We start from the raw sequence: 20,347 nt of genomic DNA, 5'->3' as shown, positions 1-20,347 counted from the left end.
GCATGACACACAGTTTTTGAACCCCAGAGCACGGGGCATAGTTCCCAGGGAGGGACACAGAGAACCAACTACACTACACTGAGAATCATGGACAGCTAAAGAAAGAGAAAAACAAAAGGCTAGCTACAAACAAATGAAAATCTTCATCAGGAAAAACCATGATCACAGAGGAAGAGGGATTTCAACTCAGACCATGCAGTGATAAGAGCAAATTGAGAGAGTGTCATCCTGCCTCATATAACCTCACCTGGACCATATGGCTATCTGTGATACTCTGGCACATGGCATACATGCGCACCACATTTGGAATATGTATAGGGACCATCACTCGAAGATGTCACTGAGAGGTTGGATTTCAATTGCTGAGTGAAACTAGAGTGAAAAGCCTTGTATCCCATCAGCATTCATTCTAACAATGTATTTTACAATTGTAGAGTAAAAATACTCAGTATGAAAAATTTCTGGATTACAGTTATTAAAGAATAACTACTAATGGTTGACCAGTCATTGATAGAATGATGATTTGATTCATAAAGCAGACAGGTGTTACCATGATAATATTTTCTGTTATGTGTGGAAATAATCCACCTAATAATCTTTTTTTATACTCTTTACACCAGGAAACACATTTCTCTCACCTGCACACTAAATATATTAAATGTGTTCATTGACCTGAATGCTGTAATAATTTCTGTGTATTCTCAACTGTTGATATAAATTTTAAAAGTGCTGTTCATCTATTGATAATAAACTGTAAATATTCATATGTTGTTATCTAACTTCAAGTATGATTTAGTTACCAACAAGATTGAGTTGATAGTCTTGACTTGGTTCATTGTTCCACATTACCATATAAATTAGCAGAAACAATAAATCTGTTCATGAAACACCTGAACAGAAACAGGTAAAGAGTTACATGTGAAAAGTAATAGTTAGACTATGTGGAAAATAGTTTATGGCATTTCTCTACAGAATCCCTGGCTTTGGCCAGTATTATCCATCCCACACCTTCATTATCACAAAAATTAAGGATCCGATTCTGTCACGGAGGTCACGGATTCTGTGACTTTAATGGACCTCTCTGACTTCCTCAGCTTCAGCCCACTGTAGCAGCCCAGCTGGAGCAGCTGTCAGCCCCCACCCAAGGGCAGCATCAGGAATGGAGTAGTGGCCTGGGGCCAGAGCAGCGGTCAGCCCCCATTGAAGGAGTAGTGGCCCAGGGCTGGGTCAACAGGCCAGGACCACCAAAGCATCCCCCTGGGCCCCAGAGCAGTGGCTCCCACCACAGGAGCAATAACCAGGGCCAGGTGTTCCTCCAGGGTTCCTGAAGCAGTGGCCCGGGCAGCCGGGGCCAGAGCAGGAGCAGCAGTGTGGGCTGGAGCAGTCCCCAGGGCTGGTGGTAAGCCCCTGCCACAGGAGCAGCAGTGAAGATGGAGCAGCGGCAAATGGTCAGTCCCCAGCAGGGCTCTGACTTTTAGAGTCTTCCCCACCCCGCAAATATTGTTAGGAAAAGTCAAGGACAGGTTGTAGGCTTCCCTGAAATTTTGTTTATTGCCTGCGACCTGTCCATGACTTTTAGTAAAAATACCCATGACAAAATCTGAACCTAGTATATAATATGTTTCTGTGCCATTTGTACAAAGCAATATCAGTAAATTTTTGATTGTTTCAGTAATATTTTACAGATATCATTATTAGTTTATGGGCATTCTTTATAGAGAAGGGTCATTCTAGCTTCAGCTGAATATTGAAACTTTCTGGGAATGTATCTGAACTGATTGTTACTATTTTTATTATATGTATTACAGTAGTGTCTAGAGGAGCATACAGACACATAGTGAGAGACAGTACCTGGCCCAGGTCAGATGGCTCGCCCATGGTCAGACTTAGGTTAGTAGCAGAACAGGGAATAGCACTCAGGTCTCCTGACTCGCAGTCTAGTGCCCTATCCACCTCAACCTACTGCTTCTCTAAATAACAAATCATTTTAGATTTCATTTATAACAGTTGAGGCAGTTTTCTTTCGTAAAATGAGTGTTGCACTTTTTTTGAGAGGGAGGTCTGAAAAAAAAAAAGCATTAATTCTTCTGAATTATTTTATACCTATAGCTTTTGTGCCAAGAACCTTGGTTGATAAAACACAGTGTGTCTGAATACATGCATGCTTGTGTAAAAATTTCCAGTTGGAATAGATATACTCTGATACATATTATGGTGTTTCCATCAATTAGTATTGAGATTATATGAAAGTTATAAAGAGGAAACAGATGTGTAAATACACAGCGTGCAAGTGTGAAAGAATTTCTGCAGATACTCATACAGAAGGAATGCATGATATTGAAGGTTAGCAGCTAGTCATCCCAGTGAGAGAGTGTACAAATATATTCCCAGAGTGTAAAATATCATCAAGAGTATCTTGAATCCCTGTGCTATACTGCAACATAAATGTGTAAGTGGGGAAGATACTGTTTTTCTTCTAATCACCACAATGCCTCCTTTTTGCCATTTTTTATTCACATTTGTCACTATCTCTCAGCCACTAATCCATCCTTAGACAGCCAATAGGCTTCCATTCATTCACTCCCTTGAATCACACTCTCATGCAACCACCAGTCACCCACTGTATTGGGCATCCCCATAATCACTCATTATTGCCTCCATATATGCATCCAGCACTTACTCTATTGGCTAGTGCACTCTATTTGCTTTTACTCTCTCCCAGCCACTCCGTTGGGTTTCTTTCTTGCTCCTACATGCCCTTTTGTTGGCACTCAGAATGCTCTTCCCCATTCCTTGTTAGAGCAACCAAGTATTTGCTCCCCAGGGTTTCTCTGTGTCTTTTTGAGTACAAGGCAACTGTAACTTTCCCTTACATGTCGGCTTCTTCAGGTGGAAGGAAATGTTGCAGAAGGGCTTTTGCCTTGGTGGGAGACTCAAAAGCTGCCACACTTGGGAGGAAATTTGACAGGAAAAGGCGGAAGTCTGAAGGAGAAAGTTCTGAGAAGATGAAGGAGCAGCAACAGCAGGAATGGAGGACATTGTTGTTCCCCAGAGCTCTAGTGCTGCGGAAGCACTGAGCCCCATATTTGCAAAGGGGCTGAGCTGAGTGGGACCAATGTGGTAAATGCTGACCTGACCATTGGCTTCCATCTTTACAGGCCCATTTTAGAGATGTATTTTCTCATTTTGTGCTTATACTGAAAACAGAAGACATATTACTAAATGGCAGCTTGCTAAATTTCCATAAGAACATAAGAATGTCCATACTGGGTCAGACCGATGCTCCATCTAGCCCAGAATCCTGTCTTCCAACAGTGACCAATACCAGGTGCTTCAGAAGGAATGACTAGAACAGGTAATCAGTAAGTGATCCATCCCCTGTTGTCCATTCCCAGCTTCTGGCAAACAGAGACTAAGGACAGCATCCTGGCCCATCCTGGCTAATGGCCATTGATGGACCTAATCTCCAAGAACTTATCTAGTTCTTTTTTGAACCCTGTTAGTGTCTTGGCCTTCAAAACATTCTCTGGCAAAGAGTTCCATAGTTTGTGCATTGGGTGAGAAATACTTCCTTTTATTTGTTTTAACCCTGCTGCCTATTAATTTCATTTTTGTGTTATGAGGAGTAATCAACACTTCCTTATTTACTTTCTCCAGTCATGATTTTATAGACCTCTGTCATCTCCCCCCTTAGTCATCTCTTTTCCAAGTTGAAAAGACCCAATGACATGAATCTCTCCACATGGAAGCCGTTCCATACTCCTAATCATTTTTGTTGTCCTTTTCTGTAACTTTTCCAAATCCAATATATATGGATTTTATATATATAATATTTGAGATGGAGTGACCAGATCTGCATGTGGTATTCAAGATGTAGGCATACTATGGATTTATACAGAGCAGGCCTGCACAACTCATAAAGCGGCGAGGGCCACATTACTCCAAAGAAAACAGCTGAGAGCCGAAACCTCCGAGCCTCGCAGAAACACCCTGCCCCAGGGCTGCCCAGCCCTTCAGAAACAAACCCTCCTTCCCCAGCGCCGCCCCACCAAAACAGCTGTGGGCCAGAAAGGAAGGTTGGGGGTGGGAAGGTGATACTTTATTTTAAATCAACCAGTGGCTCCCAGCTGAAGAGGTAGCTGGGAGCCCTCAGGGTCAAATTAAAGGGCTCAGGGCTCCGGCAGCTGGGGCAACCCAGCAGGGCCGGATCTAGGTTTTTTGCTGCCCCAAGCAAAAAAAAATTTGGCTGCCCCCCGTCCCAGCCCTGGGCTCCCCCCGTACCTCCCTGCTGCCCCAGTCCTGGGCTCTTCCCCCCACCCACACCCACACACCCTGCCGCCCCAGCGCTGGGCTTCCCCCTTTCCTCCCCACCAGTGCCCTTGCCCCACCCTGTTGCTGCCCCAGCCCTGGGCTCCCCCCACCAGTGCCCCCCCCCACACCTCCTGCCGCCCCAGCCCCGGGTCACTGGTAACTCGCTCCCAGGACAGGTCATTCAGCAGAAATTTTGGATGTGCACAAAACACAGGCAGGATTGGTTCCCATATGGTTACAGAGCTGCAGTAAAGTGGAACAATTTTCAGATTGTGTGATTGGAGGATATCTGGATGCATATTATAAGACTGTCCTCCATAAATGAGGAAAAGTTGAGGTGCCTTTATTATTCTTTTGTTCTACTATTTCTTTCTATGGGGAATTTGCCAATGCAATATCACCGTCTTCCTTTTAAAACAAACGAAAAGGCAATGGCTGTTGAAAATAGCAATTCCAGTCCTAATAAGCATTTCTTGCTCAATTTTATCCTACTTTTTCTACAGCAAGTTACAGTAGATCAGTATATTTGATTTGGGAGAAATGAAGTAACAGCTGCCCAAAATGAGCTTGAGCACTCCTGAATTTTGAGGTGTTCAAATCTGGAAGACAGGTGCTGGGGGGAGGAGGGCTGTGGGCTCCGTGGGGGAGCATGGCAGCAACGTGTCTGGAGCTGCACGGAGCCAGACACACTGGTCTGAGTGGCATGGTAAGGGGGCTGGGGGTTGGAGAAGGGGTAGGGGGGTCCAGGGGACTGTCAAGGGACAGAGAGTGGGGGGGGGGTTGGATGGGGCAGAGGTTCGGGGGGGGTAATCAGGGGACAGACAGCAGTTGGATTGGCATGGGAGTCCCAGGGACAGGTAGGGGTTGGGGTCCTGGGGGGAAGTTGAGGGGGGTCTCAGGAGGGGGCAATTGGGGACAAGAAAAAAGGAGGCTTAGATAGGGGCTGGAGTCCCAAGCGGCAGTTGGGGCAGGGGTCTCGGGAGAGGGCAATCGGGGGACAAGGACCAGCAGCATTTAGATAGGGGGTGGGGTCCTGGGGGGCAGTTAGGGGCAGGGGTCCCAGGAGAGGGGTATCAGGGGACAAGGACCAGCAGTGCTTAGATAGGGGATGGGGATTCTGGGGGGCAGTTGAGGCAGGGGTGCGGGGGAGGGGGCAATCAGCAGCCACGGCCGGGATTCAAAGGGCTCTGGGCTGCCGGTCGCTGCAGGGAGCCCTGAGCCCTTTAAATCCCAGCCCGGGCTGGGAGTCTCTGCTGGCAGCCCAGAGCCCTTTGATTCCCGGCTGCGGCTGGGATTTAAAGGGCTCTGGGCTCCCCGCCGCTGCGGGCAGCCCAGAGCCCTTTGATTTCCTGCCGTGGCTGGGATTCAAAGGGCTCTGGGCTGCCCACAGAGCGCCATGTGTGGGGGATTTAGAATCCCCTCACAGGCCACACTGATATAGAGGCAATATCATATTTTCTATCTTATTTATCTATACCTTTCCTAATGATCCCAACATTCTGTTCACTTTTTTTGACTACCGCTGCCCATAGAGAATCATCCACAATGACTCCAAGATCTTTTTCTTGAGTGGTAACAGCTAATTTAAACCCAATCATTTTATATGTATAGTTAGGATTATGTTTTCCAATGTGCATTACTTTGTATTTATCAACATTGAATTTCATCTGCCATTTTGTTATTCAGTCACCCAGTGCTGAGAGATCCCTTTGTAACTCTTTGCAGTCTGCCTTGGACTCAACTATCTTGAGTAGTTTTTAAACCATCTGCAAATTTTGCCACCAAAGTACAATTTAGTAATTAAAAGCATTGCAATTGTGAATTTGCAAATACTGCAAAAATATTTCCATGAATATGTTCAGATATGCAGACAAATGTACTTCATATGCATTTGCAGGCCCTTTGTTTTAATTTTCTGCAAGTATTCTATCAAACAAGTCTACTGACAGGAATGTTTGCCATCGCAGCAAACATTAGAGAATATTGCAGATTGTGAGAGGGAAGTTAATTTTCAATTCACAATTTTGGATATTTGCACCGGAAACTTGATTTTAAGAGTTATGTTCATCCAGTTAGGAAGTGAAATATATCATGTGGCCTACACATAATTTTGAAATGAACCAACAAATTTAGAATATTTGAAATGAACTGCTTGTGAATGAACTATAAGATATAAATTATTTAAATAATTATTTAAAATAAATAAACACAAGGGGAAAATGTATGTTGATCACGAAGGATTCATGAAAAGAAAGAGGTAAAATTTCTCAATTATGTATTGCACGTTTTTCACCCAACTCTACCAGTAATGAATTTCCAAGCACTGTATTAATAATTGTACATCCCTCCATTACAGTATTTAATGGTAGATATTTAAAAACAAACACAAATACCATTCCAGTTGTATAATACCATATATATAATTTAAAAGAACAAAGAGAACTCTTAAGATGCATGACTGTCAAAGAGAAATCAGATTTTTTTAAAATTTCCCAATCTACATTCAGATAGAAGACCATTAGAAATGGCCCATTACTGATTAATACAAAGATGTGACCCAATGATCACTTTACATAATTAATTTGCAAGAAAGAATAACTTCATCCTTTTTTGTGTTATATGCATGTTTGCTTTGTAGATGGTCTTGCATATTTTTACAGTGTGTGTGAGAATCACTAGTTTAAATTCTTCTGTTTACTAATCAGTGCTTGTTCCTGTATAGTTAGGTTAACTGTTGCCAGCGTCTCATCTTATTCCCACCCAGTAAAAAACATTGTATTAGGCTCCTGCTACTCACCCTTTTTTGCCCTTCAGACTCCTATAGATCGTATGCCCATTCCATTAGCTTGCCATCCCTGACCTCTTTCTCCTCCTTCCTACATAATTTTTTGCTGTTGCCCCATCCCTAGCACTTCTATTACTTGTTCCTGCTGACCTCATGTTCGTGGTGGTGTAGCTACAGTGTGCACTTACTTATCACTTCCACAGTTGAGTACCAGGGACCGGCAACCTAGAACTGCAGAGATCCCTCGTCCCTAGGTTCACTTACAAAAATTTTAGTCTCCCTTTGTAAAGCAAGGTCAGGGCCGGCTTTAGGAAGTGCGAGGCCCAATTTGAACATTTTCGGCGGGGCCCTGGCAGGGATGACTTAAAAAAAAAAGTGGAAAAAAAAGCCTTTCATTTCTTTCATGTGTTATTTACTTTCCATAACTATATAAATAATAAAATTATATATTATATACATTGCATCATATATGCTGTTGATTGGTTATTAATGACTGACGTTTCACATGTGTGGGTCCCAGCTGCTCCCTGCCCCCCTCAATGAGGCAGGTGTGCAGGGTTACTGCCCTGGGAACTGCAGGGCACAAGTGGACATGGGGCTGGCTGGAGGCAGGGAAGGGGCTGACTGGAGGTAGGGTCTGGCTGCAGGCAGGGCAAGGGGTGCGGGGCTGGTTGGAGGTAGGGGGTGTGTGGGGCGGGCTGGCTTCAGGCAGGGCCACAGGGGGATGCAGAAGAGGTTGGCAGGGCTGGAGACAGAGGAGTGTGAGACTGGCTGGCTTCAGGCATGGGGGTGCAGCAGGGGTTGGCAGGACTGGAGACGGAGTGTGAGACTGGCTGGCTTCAGGCACGGGGGTGCAGCAGGGGTTGGCTGGAGACAGGGCAGGGTGTGCAGGGCTGGTGCGGGCAGCAGCGTGTGTGGGGCTGGCTAGCTTTGGACAGGGCCACAGGGGTATGTGGCAGGGGTTGACTAGAGACATGGCAGGGGGTTTGACAGGGACTGGCTGTGGGCACAGGGTGCAGAGCTGGCTGCAGGCAGAGGGTGCAGCAGAGGCAGCTGGAGCCCCAGCCCTTTAAATAGCCCCCTAGCTCCCTGCTATCCCAGGGCTTTGGGGCCTATTTAAAGGGCCCGGGGCTCCCCAGCTTCTACCCCGCCCTGGACCTTTTAAATAGCTGCGGGAGCCCTGAGGAATGCATGGGGGTGGTGGGGCTCTGGCTGCTATTTAAAGGACCTGGGTGGCAGAGGCAGCTGGAGCCCTGGCCCTTTAAATAGCCCCCCACTACCCCAGGGCTCTGGAGGCTATTTAAAGGCCCGGAGCTCCAGCCGGGAGAGCGGGGCCCCGGGGCTTGTCGCACTGCGGCCGGGGCTCCGGCCAGGAGAGTGGGGCCGCGGGGCTTGCTGCGCTCCGGCCGGAGCTCCAGCTGGGAGAGCGGGGCTTGCCATGCTCCGGCCGGGGCTCCAGCCAGGAGAGTGGGGCCAAGGGGCTTGCCGCGCTCCGGCCGGGGCTCCAGCCAAGAGAGTGGGGCCGCGGGGCTTGCTGCGCTCTGGCCAGAGCTCCAGCTGGGAGAGCGGGGCTTGCCGCGCTCTGACTGGAGCTCCAGCCAGGAGAGCGGGGCCGCAGGGCTTGCCGCGCTCCAGCCGGGGCTCCAGCCGGGGCCACGGGGCTTGCCGCACTCCCGTCTGTGCTTCGCTCAAGGGAGCGGGACCACCCGGAAGACCCCGGAGCAGATCACAGCCAGGGACCCGGGGGAAGGTTAAAAAAAAAAAAGTGTCTAAGGCGCGGGGCCCGATTCCTGGGAATCGGGCGAATCGGCCTAAAGCCGGCCCTGAGCAAGGTGGTGTTCATTCCTCAAACATAAACATAATAGTGACCAGAGTAAGAACAACTTGTATCCCCATAGATTATCTAATATATCATTTTAGGACTTCATTTGTAAGATTATCAGTGCATTGAAATCACCTGTAACCATCCTATTTTCATTTATACAGTAGAATGTACAGAGTGGGAGTACAGTGTGATTTTTGGAATTATTCCTAGACTACTTCCAAACTACGCAAAATTCGGCTTTCTTGCCTTGCACAGTTCCTGCTGTCATTTATGTATTACGATTGATTTATTTCCATAGTGCCACAGGGCTGCATAATTCTTTGGAGGCACATGATAAAAACTAGGTCCCCTTTCCTATGACTCCATCGTTAGGGGCATTCCCTTTAAACAGAAGCTTATATGCAGAAAGGAAATTCCATCTTTGCTACAAGATAAAGTCTGGATTCTCACATGAATGCCAAGCTGGTTGCATCTGTTAATTCCATTGATTTCAATGGGATTATTTAAGAAATAAATAGACTAGTCATTATGAGTAAAGGTGGCAGAATATTGCCCCACATCAGTCCAGTTTTACTTCCCAGAATTCCTGTTCTACTCTTAAATGAAGCCCCTCCAAATTTAATAAGAAAATAGCTGGTGACTATTTTGACCAATCATATCTTTGGACAGATCACTGTGTAATCTTCAATCCACTATTCCTGCCATTCCCAGCGGTACACCAGCTTGCTGTGTGCCCCATCCATCACAGCCAGTCGTGGGTGGTACATCTTACCCTGCTGACATGCCCATTCTCCAGGATAGTACCATTTTCTCTCAGATTGCCTCTCACAAAAGTTAGAAAGCTGACCTTCATTTCAATGACTTTGCTTCCAAAGCCTTGTAAGACTCATACGGCTAATTAAGACGGTGCAGGAAAAATATATTAAAACAAAAGAAATTCTGTGCATAATGTAACTGGTCTGAAATGCTGCAAAATTCATTTAGACAGGTTCACCTTATTTATACTGTATTTTTAAAAACTACCCTTCTTGTCTAGAGAGCAGTGTCTTCTCCTAGGCTACCCTCTGAGACTCTTGGCACTCTAGCTTGTCAGAAACACATTCTTTGTAGTTTTCAGGTCTTTTTTCATTTTCTTTATTGGTCCTGTTAATTGTCTCCTGTGGACGTGTCATCCAGAAATCTGCTTGGATTGCTTTCAGAGATACAGGATTTATGTATTTCTTAATATTCCACTCTTAATCAAATATGAATCACAGAAAAGATAACTCATCTTTCACAATCTGTGAGAATGAAGCAAAAATAAGAGCATATCATCTGTGATCCTTCAATGTCCAGCAATTGAACATTCTCCCTACACTATTAGGGGGAACTGTTTGCTGAGGGGGCGAGGGGGTGCTGATCCTGGTCTGGGTGGGGGGCTGGGGCCAGTGGTACCATCTGCCGGGGGCTGCAGTGCAGCTTCTCCTGCTGTCCCCAGTACCGCTGCTCAGGCCCCAGGGCAGCTCTAGCAGCAGCCAGTGGGGCTGACTGCATGGCCACCCGAGCAGCTGCTGCAGAGCTGCTCCAGCCACGGCCAGTGTAGCTGTCCCCAGGACTGTCTGAGTAGCTGTCCTCGGGTCCAACTGCTTGGGCGGCCCATGGATCAGCCAGACTGGCTGCTGCAGAAGTGATGGAGGTGGCAGAAAGTCACCAAATCCGTGGCTTCTATGACCTCCATGACAGACATGGAGCTCTGTAGATGAAGTAGAACCCAGTACAGAGCACAAATTTAATGTTCTCTTGGTTGTTTGTGCAAGTCAGAAGCTTAACAGCTGCAGTCTATGCTAGTTGAAGTTTCTGAGTGGCCTTTGATGGTCCAATTTAGAATATATTTCAGGAGTCTAGATTTGCAGTAGTGAAGGCATGGATAAATGTGGCAAAACAGTGATCTCGTTTACAGAGATCTCATGGTTCCTGATGTGCAACCTTATAATGAGATTCTTCAGAGACAAGAAAGGTACATAATTTTAAATAAAACAAAACAATCTAATTGGTTCTTTTCCCCTTCTGGTTTCGGGAATGCAATTAACCTCTTGGTATTCCTGCACAATATGAATTTAAATCCACAGATGAAATTTAAATGAATACCACATGTTTAACACTCCAAACATTTCCACTATTCTGTCTCTGTCTGATAGGAACCTTATTAAAAGAAAGAGATGAAAATTGTGTGGATTAATACCCTAGTGATACTTATGTAATGACTTTATAAGCAGGAAGCCTTTTTTAAAGTAGCAGCAGTGCAGACAACCAATGAAATCTGAGAATTTGGAAGTTACTGTTGATATCCTTTTCTTAATCCATGAAGTAACTAAAGCAAGAAGACTTTTTCAGTTTAGCTAATATTTTGCTTTACAGATAATGCAAAATTTGTAGTAAGATTTAAAAACAGCTAAACTGAGTAGTTTCAGTAGTACCTAAAATTTGTATGGAAGGATCTCTCTGTCTAGTGTATGTGCCTATAATGTATGATGATATCTATGTTATATCTCCTCTCTCTTACATATAAACATATGGTGGAGTGATAGCAAACCTGTAGTTAAAGTTCTGTTATTGTTTATACATATTGTGTATAAGTTTGTATGTCGTGGCTCATATTACATTTTTCTGTATTTGTTCTCTATACTTTGTTATACATATTGTATTGGTTTCATATGTATACAATTCCTTTTGAGCAGTTGCAATTTGATTGGTAAATACGGTTTTGGTACCTATGCCAGTTTTGGAACTTTTAGCTGATGTGCACCTACAAGGAACCCAAGGACTATTTTGTGACTATTTTTCTTGTAAACGCTTTTTAGCTAATATATTGACTTGATCAACCAGTATTCTGATGTCTTAGTTGCCACAGCAAACTTACCAATAAGTCCACATGCCAGAAGTGCCTTTGACATTTATTGTTTAGCAAATGTATTCCATATGGGTAGCAACGTTTTTGAGGACAATTATTATTTCTTGCTTGAAATATCACAAGAGATTAAATCACATTGTGGCTTGACAAATTCAATTTATGAAATTGAAGCTGAGATATGCTTTCAAAAAAAACTCCCTCACCACTAAAGAACCATTTATTTGTTTATTTTTACTCTCAGTCTTTAAAAGTGACATAATTATTTTCCCTCCTCAAAACTGGAATTACAACTTGTTTAAGCACTTAGACCTTGAATGCCAAGTTTCAGCTGTGAGCAATTTTTTTTACATCTAAATTATAGAGCTTTAAAAATAGGATCTGTAATGGAAATGCTGAAATATCCTTAATTCTAGTCATACAAACATTGTTATAATAAAACACATGGATGTTATTAGATTTACATGCATTGGTAACTACAAATTGTGTGAATAATACCAATCATTTAGCCTTTCTAGTGTAGGAGACTTCTGGGCCCCATCTCTTCCTCCAGTTTTTTGATATTGTATACTTTGTAGGTTTTATGTTCTTGTTGCCTTATTTATTTACAAACAGAGCCGGATTAAGGCAGGGGCTAGCCTCAGTGCAGCAGGGATCAGGCAGTCTTCCTGCATGCCATGGCCCCAAGTCGCTCCTTGAAGTGGCTGGTTGCTGGCATATCTCTGCATTGCCCTCATCCCCAGCACCATCCCCGACCAATGGGAGCTGCAGGGACGGCGCTTGCAGGTGTGGGCAGCACACGGAGACATGCTGTCCCCCTCTCCCCAGGGGTGCACAGAGGCGTGCCAGCAGCCGGCTGCTTCTGGGAGTGGCATGAGTCTGTGGCAGGCAGGCAGGCAGGTAGCCTGCCTGAGCCCTGCTGCACTGCCAGCCGGGAACCACCTGTGGTGCCTACTGGCTGGAGCCTGAACCTCACATCCCCTCCTGCACCCTAACCCCTTGCCCCAGGTCAGAATCCCCCTCCTGCACTCAAACTCCCTCCCAGAGCCTGCACCCCTCACCCTCTTGTGCACCCCACTGCTCTGCCCCAGCCTGGAGCCCCCTCCCACACCCAAACTCCCTCCCAGAAAGAAACTAATATAGCAGCTGTTCTAAGGTAAGAAGTAGGGTATTTTGAATTTACTTAACTATATTCTACATGTTTTAAGACTGACATGTAACCACAGAATGGCTTTATGTTAATTAAAAGGCAAGTTTAGTATACCATTAATAGCCTCAATGCCATAACTGTGATCATTATGTTTTAAATTAGGAAGAAGACTTCTATAGAGGGGCCCACAGGAGAGTTAATCCACCCCTGCTCACAAATCATCTTTTTTCTAATCTCTATATGTTGGCATAGCTATTCTCTGTTAAAGGAATCTAGTATATTCTTGTAAAATATTATTTTAAACATAGAAGGCGTAAGTAATGGTATATTACAGGCTGTATTAAATGTGAGAATACAAAACCTATGCAGAGATAATGTTTAATTTCCTAATGCAGTGCAGTATTAATTACATGCCTCTGTTATCTGTCTCTATTATTACAGTATTTAGATGAGACCAGAATGGGAAATGTTGAATGCCTTCATCCTCTTATTAGGAGATTAGGACAATCTACACTTTCGGGGAACTAATTTATGATTGTTGTTAACTGGAATGCCCCATAAACTGAGCAGAAAAAATATCTGGTTCAATGGGCATTGAAATCATTGGTAACTTGTCTACTGAGTTTAATGGACATTGATTCAGGGCTAGAGCACTGGAAGACATATTAACAGTAAAAATTCAAAACTGTGTACATTTAGTATACATTTTCAGTTTGTTATAGAGCTGAAAAAAATATTTATCTATATCCCATGAGACATACTTCATTGTTCTGAGCCTGGCCTCCTGTAGAACCAACAATGTTCCTTTGGGAAGGGGAAAAAACATTTGATTTAGTAAAATTACTCTTACCAGAAATGCCTGTGGGAGTCCTGAGACTAGTGCCTTGTTTTTCCACTTTACGGAGCCATATATGTTTTTTATAGTCACATGAGCTGAATATATTAGAAAGTTCCAAAACAGAAATCCAGTCAATCTATTTCCTTAGCTTTTCATGTTTGTAGTACACATGTTTTCTCTTCAGTAACACGCCTAATCAATAATTGGCTGTATAAAAATGTGGACTCTTCTGGGGAGCATTTTGCTGATAAGAATGTGGGAGCTAAAGCCTCATGGAAAGGGATCTAACTTGCAAAACTGTGCCAATTACTTCCATTCTCCGTACTCCTATTACTATATGTATTATATTAAGACATCCCAATACTGCCTTAAATTATGCATCTAACACATGAAATGTTGCTAGAGAAATCAGTTGTTTTCACTTAGCACACAATCCCTTTGGACCTGTGTCAACACTCTCATCTAATCACATAATCATTGATGTGCTTACCATCTCAGCAACTCGCACTCAAAAATCAAAACAAAAGCCTGCAATTAAAGGGGCAAAGAGGAAATCAAATGATCTAAAATGTTAAATTTTGTTTTAATTAATTCTTAAGAAACCATGTAATGTAAAATAATCTCAGAAGCTTCAATCCAGTGTTCTCTGCATTCTAAAAATAACTAGGCTCCAATTTCTTGATATTAACTTTTTAGTAAAAAGAATTAAAACATGAAAAAAACTTTTAAAAGTCAGCAGAAAACACGTTTCTAGAAGTTTTTACTTTTTTTTCTTTTTAAAACATCAGTCATGTTCTTGCTCATCTTCCTGTTCTTTCTCCTCTTCCTCTTCCTCTAAGCAGGAACTGTGTTCTCTTTTCAAGTCTCCAAGTTCCCAGAATTGTAAAACCAATCAATTAATTTTACTATTATATAACGTCAACATCAAAAAACAGATCTACATGGAAATGTGTTGAATCAGGTAAAATTACTTGAAAGTGGAATGACCCAGTGTGTGGTTCTTCTCATATATCATGTGCTAAGTGTTTTCCTTTTCAACATTGCAGGTCAGATTCTGAGCTAGTATAAATTGGCATAGCTCCAATGACATCATGGTGCTACAAATGTATACTAGTTGAGTGCCTGGTCTTAGGAATTTCAAGATCCTCTGTAAAGTTTCTGCATTTGGGGAGGGAGTGTGTGTGTGTGTGCATGCGTGCTACTAGCTATGGTGGGGCCAGCCTTAAGATAAATAGCCCCCTGTGTGAACTTCCTTTGTTGGCCTTTAAGTACTGTTCCCTGTGCAGCAGGTAGCTGCTCAGCAGGCAGAGCAGTAGCAGGTGTCATGCTGCCAGAAGGACAGAGAGAGGATGCGTGTGAGCATGAATGTGGGCATGGCCCTTCTGCAGCCTCTTGACCACAATGCCCCACAACCCCACAGCATGCTGGCCAGTCGCCCACATCGCACACCTGTAAGGCTGGCTCTGTAGCTATGCTATTTATGCAATGGTGATAACTTTCTGGTAAATTTCAGATTCATATGATCAACTGAAAATCTGACCCTGATTGTTTATCTTGCAACTCTGATCACTTCCCCTATACTGTGACCACTAATCCATCTCCCACACGACTACTCCTTACATTCCAAAAACTACTCCAGCCACTGTACTATAAAATGGAATGAAATCTGACATAGCCTTGAAAAATTGTGATGTGGAATCTTTATTAAGATAAATAGGCACCTGGCTAAAGAAAACAAAACCCTGTAATGATGGCCTTTTTTCCTGGGATTGGTATCCTTGTTTTGCATAATATCCTATCTCCAAGGCAAATAACCTTTTTATTTTTTTAAACAAGTGTTTGCCTTTCTGTATTTATAAACAATTTGTCAATAAAAAATAATAAACTCACAACAAAAGTGAATTTTTCATTTTCCTCACTGTACTAGATAGAGGGAAAACATTTATGCTTTGAACGTAAAGGTCAGATACTACCTACACTATTTGAAAAGATATATTGCTTTGACCAAAAATACTTTTCATTCAACAATGTAATTGACAGGAAATTGAATATCAGATATGTAGCAGCCACAAAAAGATGATTTAATGCCCACTGTTATTTTATGGAAAATATTATATACACATTAAAGGACACATGATAACCAGTTAACCAAACTGAAAATCAGTTGCATATCATGTATGGGAGTAACTAAAAAGCAGTGATAGGAAAGAGGAAAGATAATAATCACTAGAAGAAGTTTCCTTTTCAGTTGTTCAGCTACTGCTCATTATAAGCCATTAGGATTACTAATTAAGCATTGAAGATAGAAAATATGCCTGAAAATTTTTATCCCAATGATGTAATCAGGGAATAAGACTTCACAGCAGTATGTATGACAAACTGGCACCATCCTGTGATCCTACCTGGCCACTGCTCCCATTTACTCTAATGCAGGGATATTTTTAATGTTCATATTACATATAGTCTATAAGAAGAATATTAATCTAATTAAATGTTATATGTAAACATCCAAAGCAAGCAGATTCTACCAAAGGACAACCAAGTATAGAGCCCTTTTGTGACAGGAATTATAGATTACACATAGATTACGCATAGATTTGTTACACATAGATTAGAATATTGTAGTTTGCAATAGTGCTATATATTTTTACTCAGTCAAATAGCCATTATTAATGGAAGGATTTTCCTGGTGGCACCATTAATCATAACTTGCCTACAGTCCATTTCTTTCTGTGCCCATACTGGTTTTGTGCCTTTATTGGTCAATACTGATTGTTATAATAGGAACCTAGCATAGGCTTCAATGATAACCAGTGCCTTATTTGGCCCTAACTAAAATTTTCTTTCCTTTTAAATGTTCATGTTTTATGTGGCTTTACTTTTACTTTTAACATTCCCTAAACATACTTTTATATGTTTAGTTTCCTCTTCTTTAATTATGGTACACTGACAGCGACATCATTTTGCAATCATCTTGACATTTGTAATGTCAACTCTGCAGACTTGTGTTAACCTCATTTTGCCATCATCTTAATGTATTAACCTCTGTATAGACCTGCACAGAAATAATTTTGCATTCATCCTGGCATGTGCAATAATGTCTCATTAGACATGAACTAACAGAATTTTCTCATCATAATTTTCCGTCATAATAACCAGGTCTTCACAGATTTAATGTGACAATCTCGTGCCACTGTAACTAATGCTTTCAACAGTTGTCTTCCAGAGGGAGTTTAAGGGAAGACAATGTAATTAAAAGAGAGGTCCTCAAACAGTCCAGTACTCAAAGTGGTTTCAATTGCATATCTTAAATAATAATTAATCATGCCACTATGCAGCACTTGTATATATTCCCTTTTTCCATAGATCTCAAAACACTGTACAAAAGTGGGTAAACATTATTATTCCTATTTTCAGGATGAGAGAACAAAGCCCAGGGTTCACATGGTGGGTCATTGCCAGTATTTGGAACAAAATCTGCATCTCCTGATTCCTAACGTGTTACTCTACCTATTGGACTGCACTGCCTCCACCATACAATTAACTGTGTTAAAGATGGATGGACATGTACCGTATGTTAACCTGCCAATCATTCATATTTGACATAGAGTAGAATAAAGTGAAGAGTGAAGGGGCCTCCATCTGCATTGGGCATCTGCAACACTACCATAATTTAATAATAATCACAAAATATGGACCCAATCTCTTTAAAGACAGAGAGCTGGATTTAAATTGACACCACCAGCTAGGACACTTAACATGCAAAATGATCCTACATGAGAACTAAATTTAAGAGGCATAAGCTCACAGCTTAGGTGATGCTAATAATAATGGGACAAATCTTCCCCTGTTTCAGGGATCATAATGTGTCCCCTGTTGAAGGAACTGATGCGGGTTTGCCTCTGGAGATAGGATTTGGGGCAGTTCTGTCTGTTGTAGTGCAGAGGGTTTTGGGAGTAGGCCAGAGGATCCATGCTGTCTGGATCCTCTGGTTCTGTGGCTCATGTGAGGGGTGTGCAAAGGGCACACACAGCTGTTTGAATAAATAGGCTGACCCAGCTGAAGAAGCTCCACAGCCTCCCTGTAGCCTCAGAAGGAGGAGAGGCAGGCAGGGAAATATTCTCCTGCATCTGCCCAGTGCCTAGCCCAGCTGCTGAGGCTGGCAAGGTGCTGACATAAGGATTTTGGCCTAAAAGCTTTTTTTTTAATTTTTCACTGCATGAAGCACAGACCAAATTGGGGTGCTGGAATATAAAAATCAGCGCTATGTGCCAATATTGCAATTTCTATAGTGTATTTCTTTTTTTAAGATAAAAATATACAGTTTGGGAAACTAAGTAAACATATTGTTCTGCTTTTGTGGTTCCATGTTCGAAATGGTTTTGTTAGTCTTGTAATAAAATGAAAAGGTCCCTTATTTACTTTTGCTGTGATAAGGATATGGAAGAACTGTTGTTCTGTGGCTAAGTCTGTCGTAACAAGAAGTGACAAATAGAAAATATGAGCATAACACCAAAGCACATGAGAGCTCACATGCTCCGCATTAGTGCTTCAAAGATTCACATCCCAGTTTTCCTCTTTTCACTTTGGTGCCGCGATCCTAGAACTCTAACCACCTCTTCCCACACAGATCAATATGATAGATTTGCAAATATTAACAAGAACACTGAAAGAGCTTGTTTATGAGCCTGATCGTTGAATGGAGCAACAGACTTGGATTCCGAATAGTTTTCATTCATCTTTGACAACTTTTTAATACAGATTGAAAAGTTTTCTGAAGTTATAATCCAAACATCATCTGTATTAGGCTTGTACTATCATCATTTTGCCTTGTGATGACATTTCTTGTCAAGCAAATGGGCCACTGGTGTTATAAGAAGTCACAAAGGGTTTTAAATCAGTTCCACTTTGTAGGCTACCTATTAGTTATTTGTTGAGGCATTTATTAACCGGACAAGCAACACTGCGTGTATTACTTTACTTCAGTCATATGTCTGAATTACATGCTTTTTTTACTTTGGATATTATAGTGAATTACAAGGTCAGAGAAGATCACTACTCTATGCTCTGCACTGATTACTACTACACAGTTGGTACTACATAGAATATTGTTTCTTTATTTGGGGACCTGCCCTGTCATAGAAATTATTCCGTCTGGCCCATGATTTTTTTCCTCTCAAAAATGTTTTTTTCCACCAAAGTACAACTTCACAATTAAAAAAAGCCTGCATTTCAAAGCAGTCCAATAGCTCAGTGACATCATAATTAAAGTAATGGTTTGCCAGGAAGTTAGATTTAGGGCTGGTCTACACTACCACTTAAGTCGATGTAACAAGTTGGGTTGTGAAAATGACACTCCCTTTAGTGGCGTAAGTTCCATCAACACCATCCTATGTCATCTCCTGTTGACGTAGCTTCCGCCTCTCGTGCCTCTTATGCTGATTGGAGAATGCTCTATCATCAGCATAGCACGTCTTCACCAGACGCACTACAGTGGTTCAGATGCATCCATGTAGCTCGGTAGTGTAGACGTGCCCTTAGTTACTGGTAAAGGCATGTTATCAGGTGAAAACTTTTAAACCATTTTAAAGGAGATGTTTTGCATAAAAAGGCAATTCCTTGATTTACGGCTCTAGTTTCCTCAACCTTCTTCCCTGCCAAATCCTCAAATTGCTGCTGCTGTCAGGCTGTCACTGGTGCTCTGCTTCAGATTATTTTCAACATCAGTTAATGACTTTTGGTTCCCGTGAGTTGCAAATTAATCCTTTAGAGTCTGTTTACATGTCCTGTACATCCAGGCTCTTCTAGGCATTCATGTAGCTATCAGAGCAGAAAATGCCAGTTGTTGTAAAAGTTGGATGTGTCTTAGTTTTGAAAACAAAGTTTCTTAAGGATTTATTATCTTCTTTGTCTATGTGTAACTTTGGATAGATAATCCAGAAATTTATTCATCCTTTTGTATTCATCATAACTTCAAACTCCAGTCTTCAGCTTAAACTAAATCAAACAATAAAATGTTTATTGCATTTTTTCCAGAATAGATTCTAAAAAATAAACTCTGAAACAAAAGCAGAAAATGACCAGGTTCATGTGAATGGATTTACAATGGAATTCGTGATCCGTTAATGGTGTTCTGTGAGTAACAATCCATATAATTTCCTGTTTGTGTCCTTTATGGGTCATATTTTGGCTGTGTATAACAGGAGACTGAGTGGCATTTGACTTTTTATTTTTATGCATAGAAAGGTTACATGCAAACTCCGAGGATTCTTTAAAATAAATAGTTTCTACATAAAACCACAATTTCTGCTCAAATTGATGCAATCACAGTTCAAAAACACTTATGAAAACACCTTTTGTATGAGACCCTAAAGTACCCAAAATACAAACTGAAAATGAGATTAGACACCAATAAACCAGAATCTCTAATCAACTTCCAAATAGGGAGGAAAATTATGTAACCTACAAAACACAAATCTGGTGTGTATTTACTGCTGAAACAAAATCTATTCTACAAGTCATGTATTGCAGTTGAATGGAGAGCAGGACTG

This window comes from Gopherus evgoodei, chromosome 1 (assembly GCF_007399415.2).
Source record: "Gopherus evgoodei ecotype Sinaloan lineage chromosome 1, rGopEvg1_v1.p, whole genome shotgun sequence".
NCBI classification, from domain to species: domain Eukaryota; kingdom Metazoa; phylum Chordata; order Testudines; family Testudinidae; genus Gopherus; species Gopherus evgoodei.
This window is presented reverse-complemented; position numbering follows the sequence as displayed.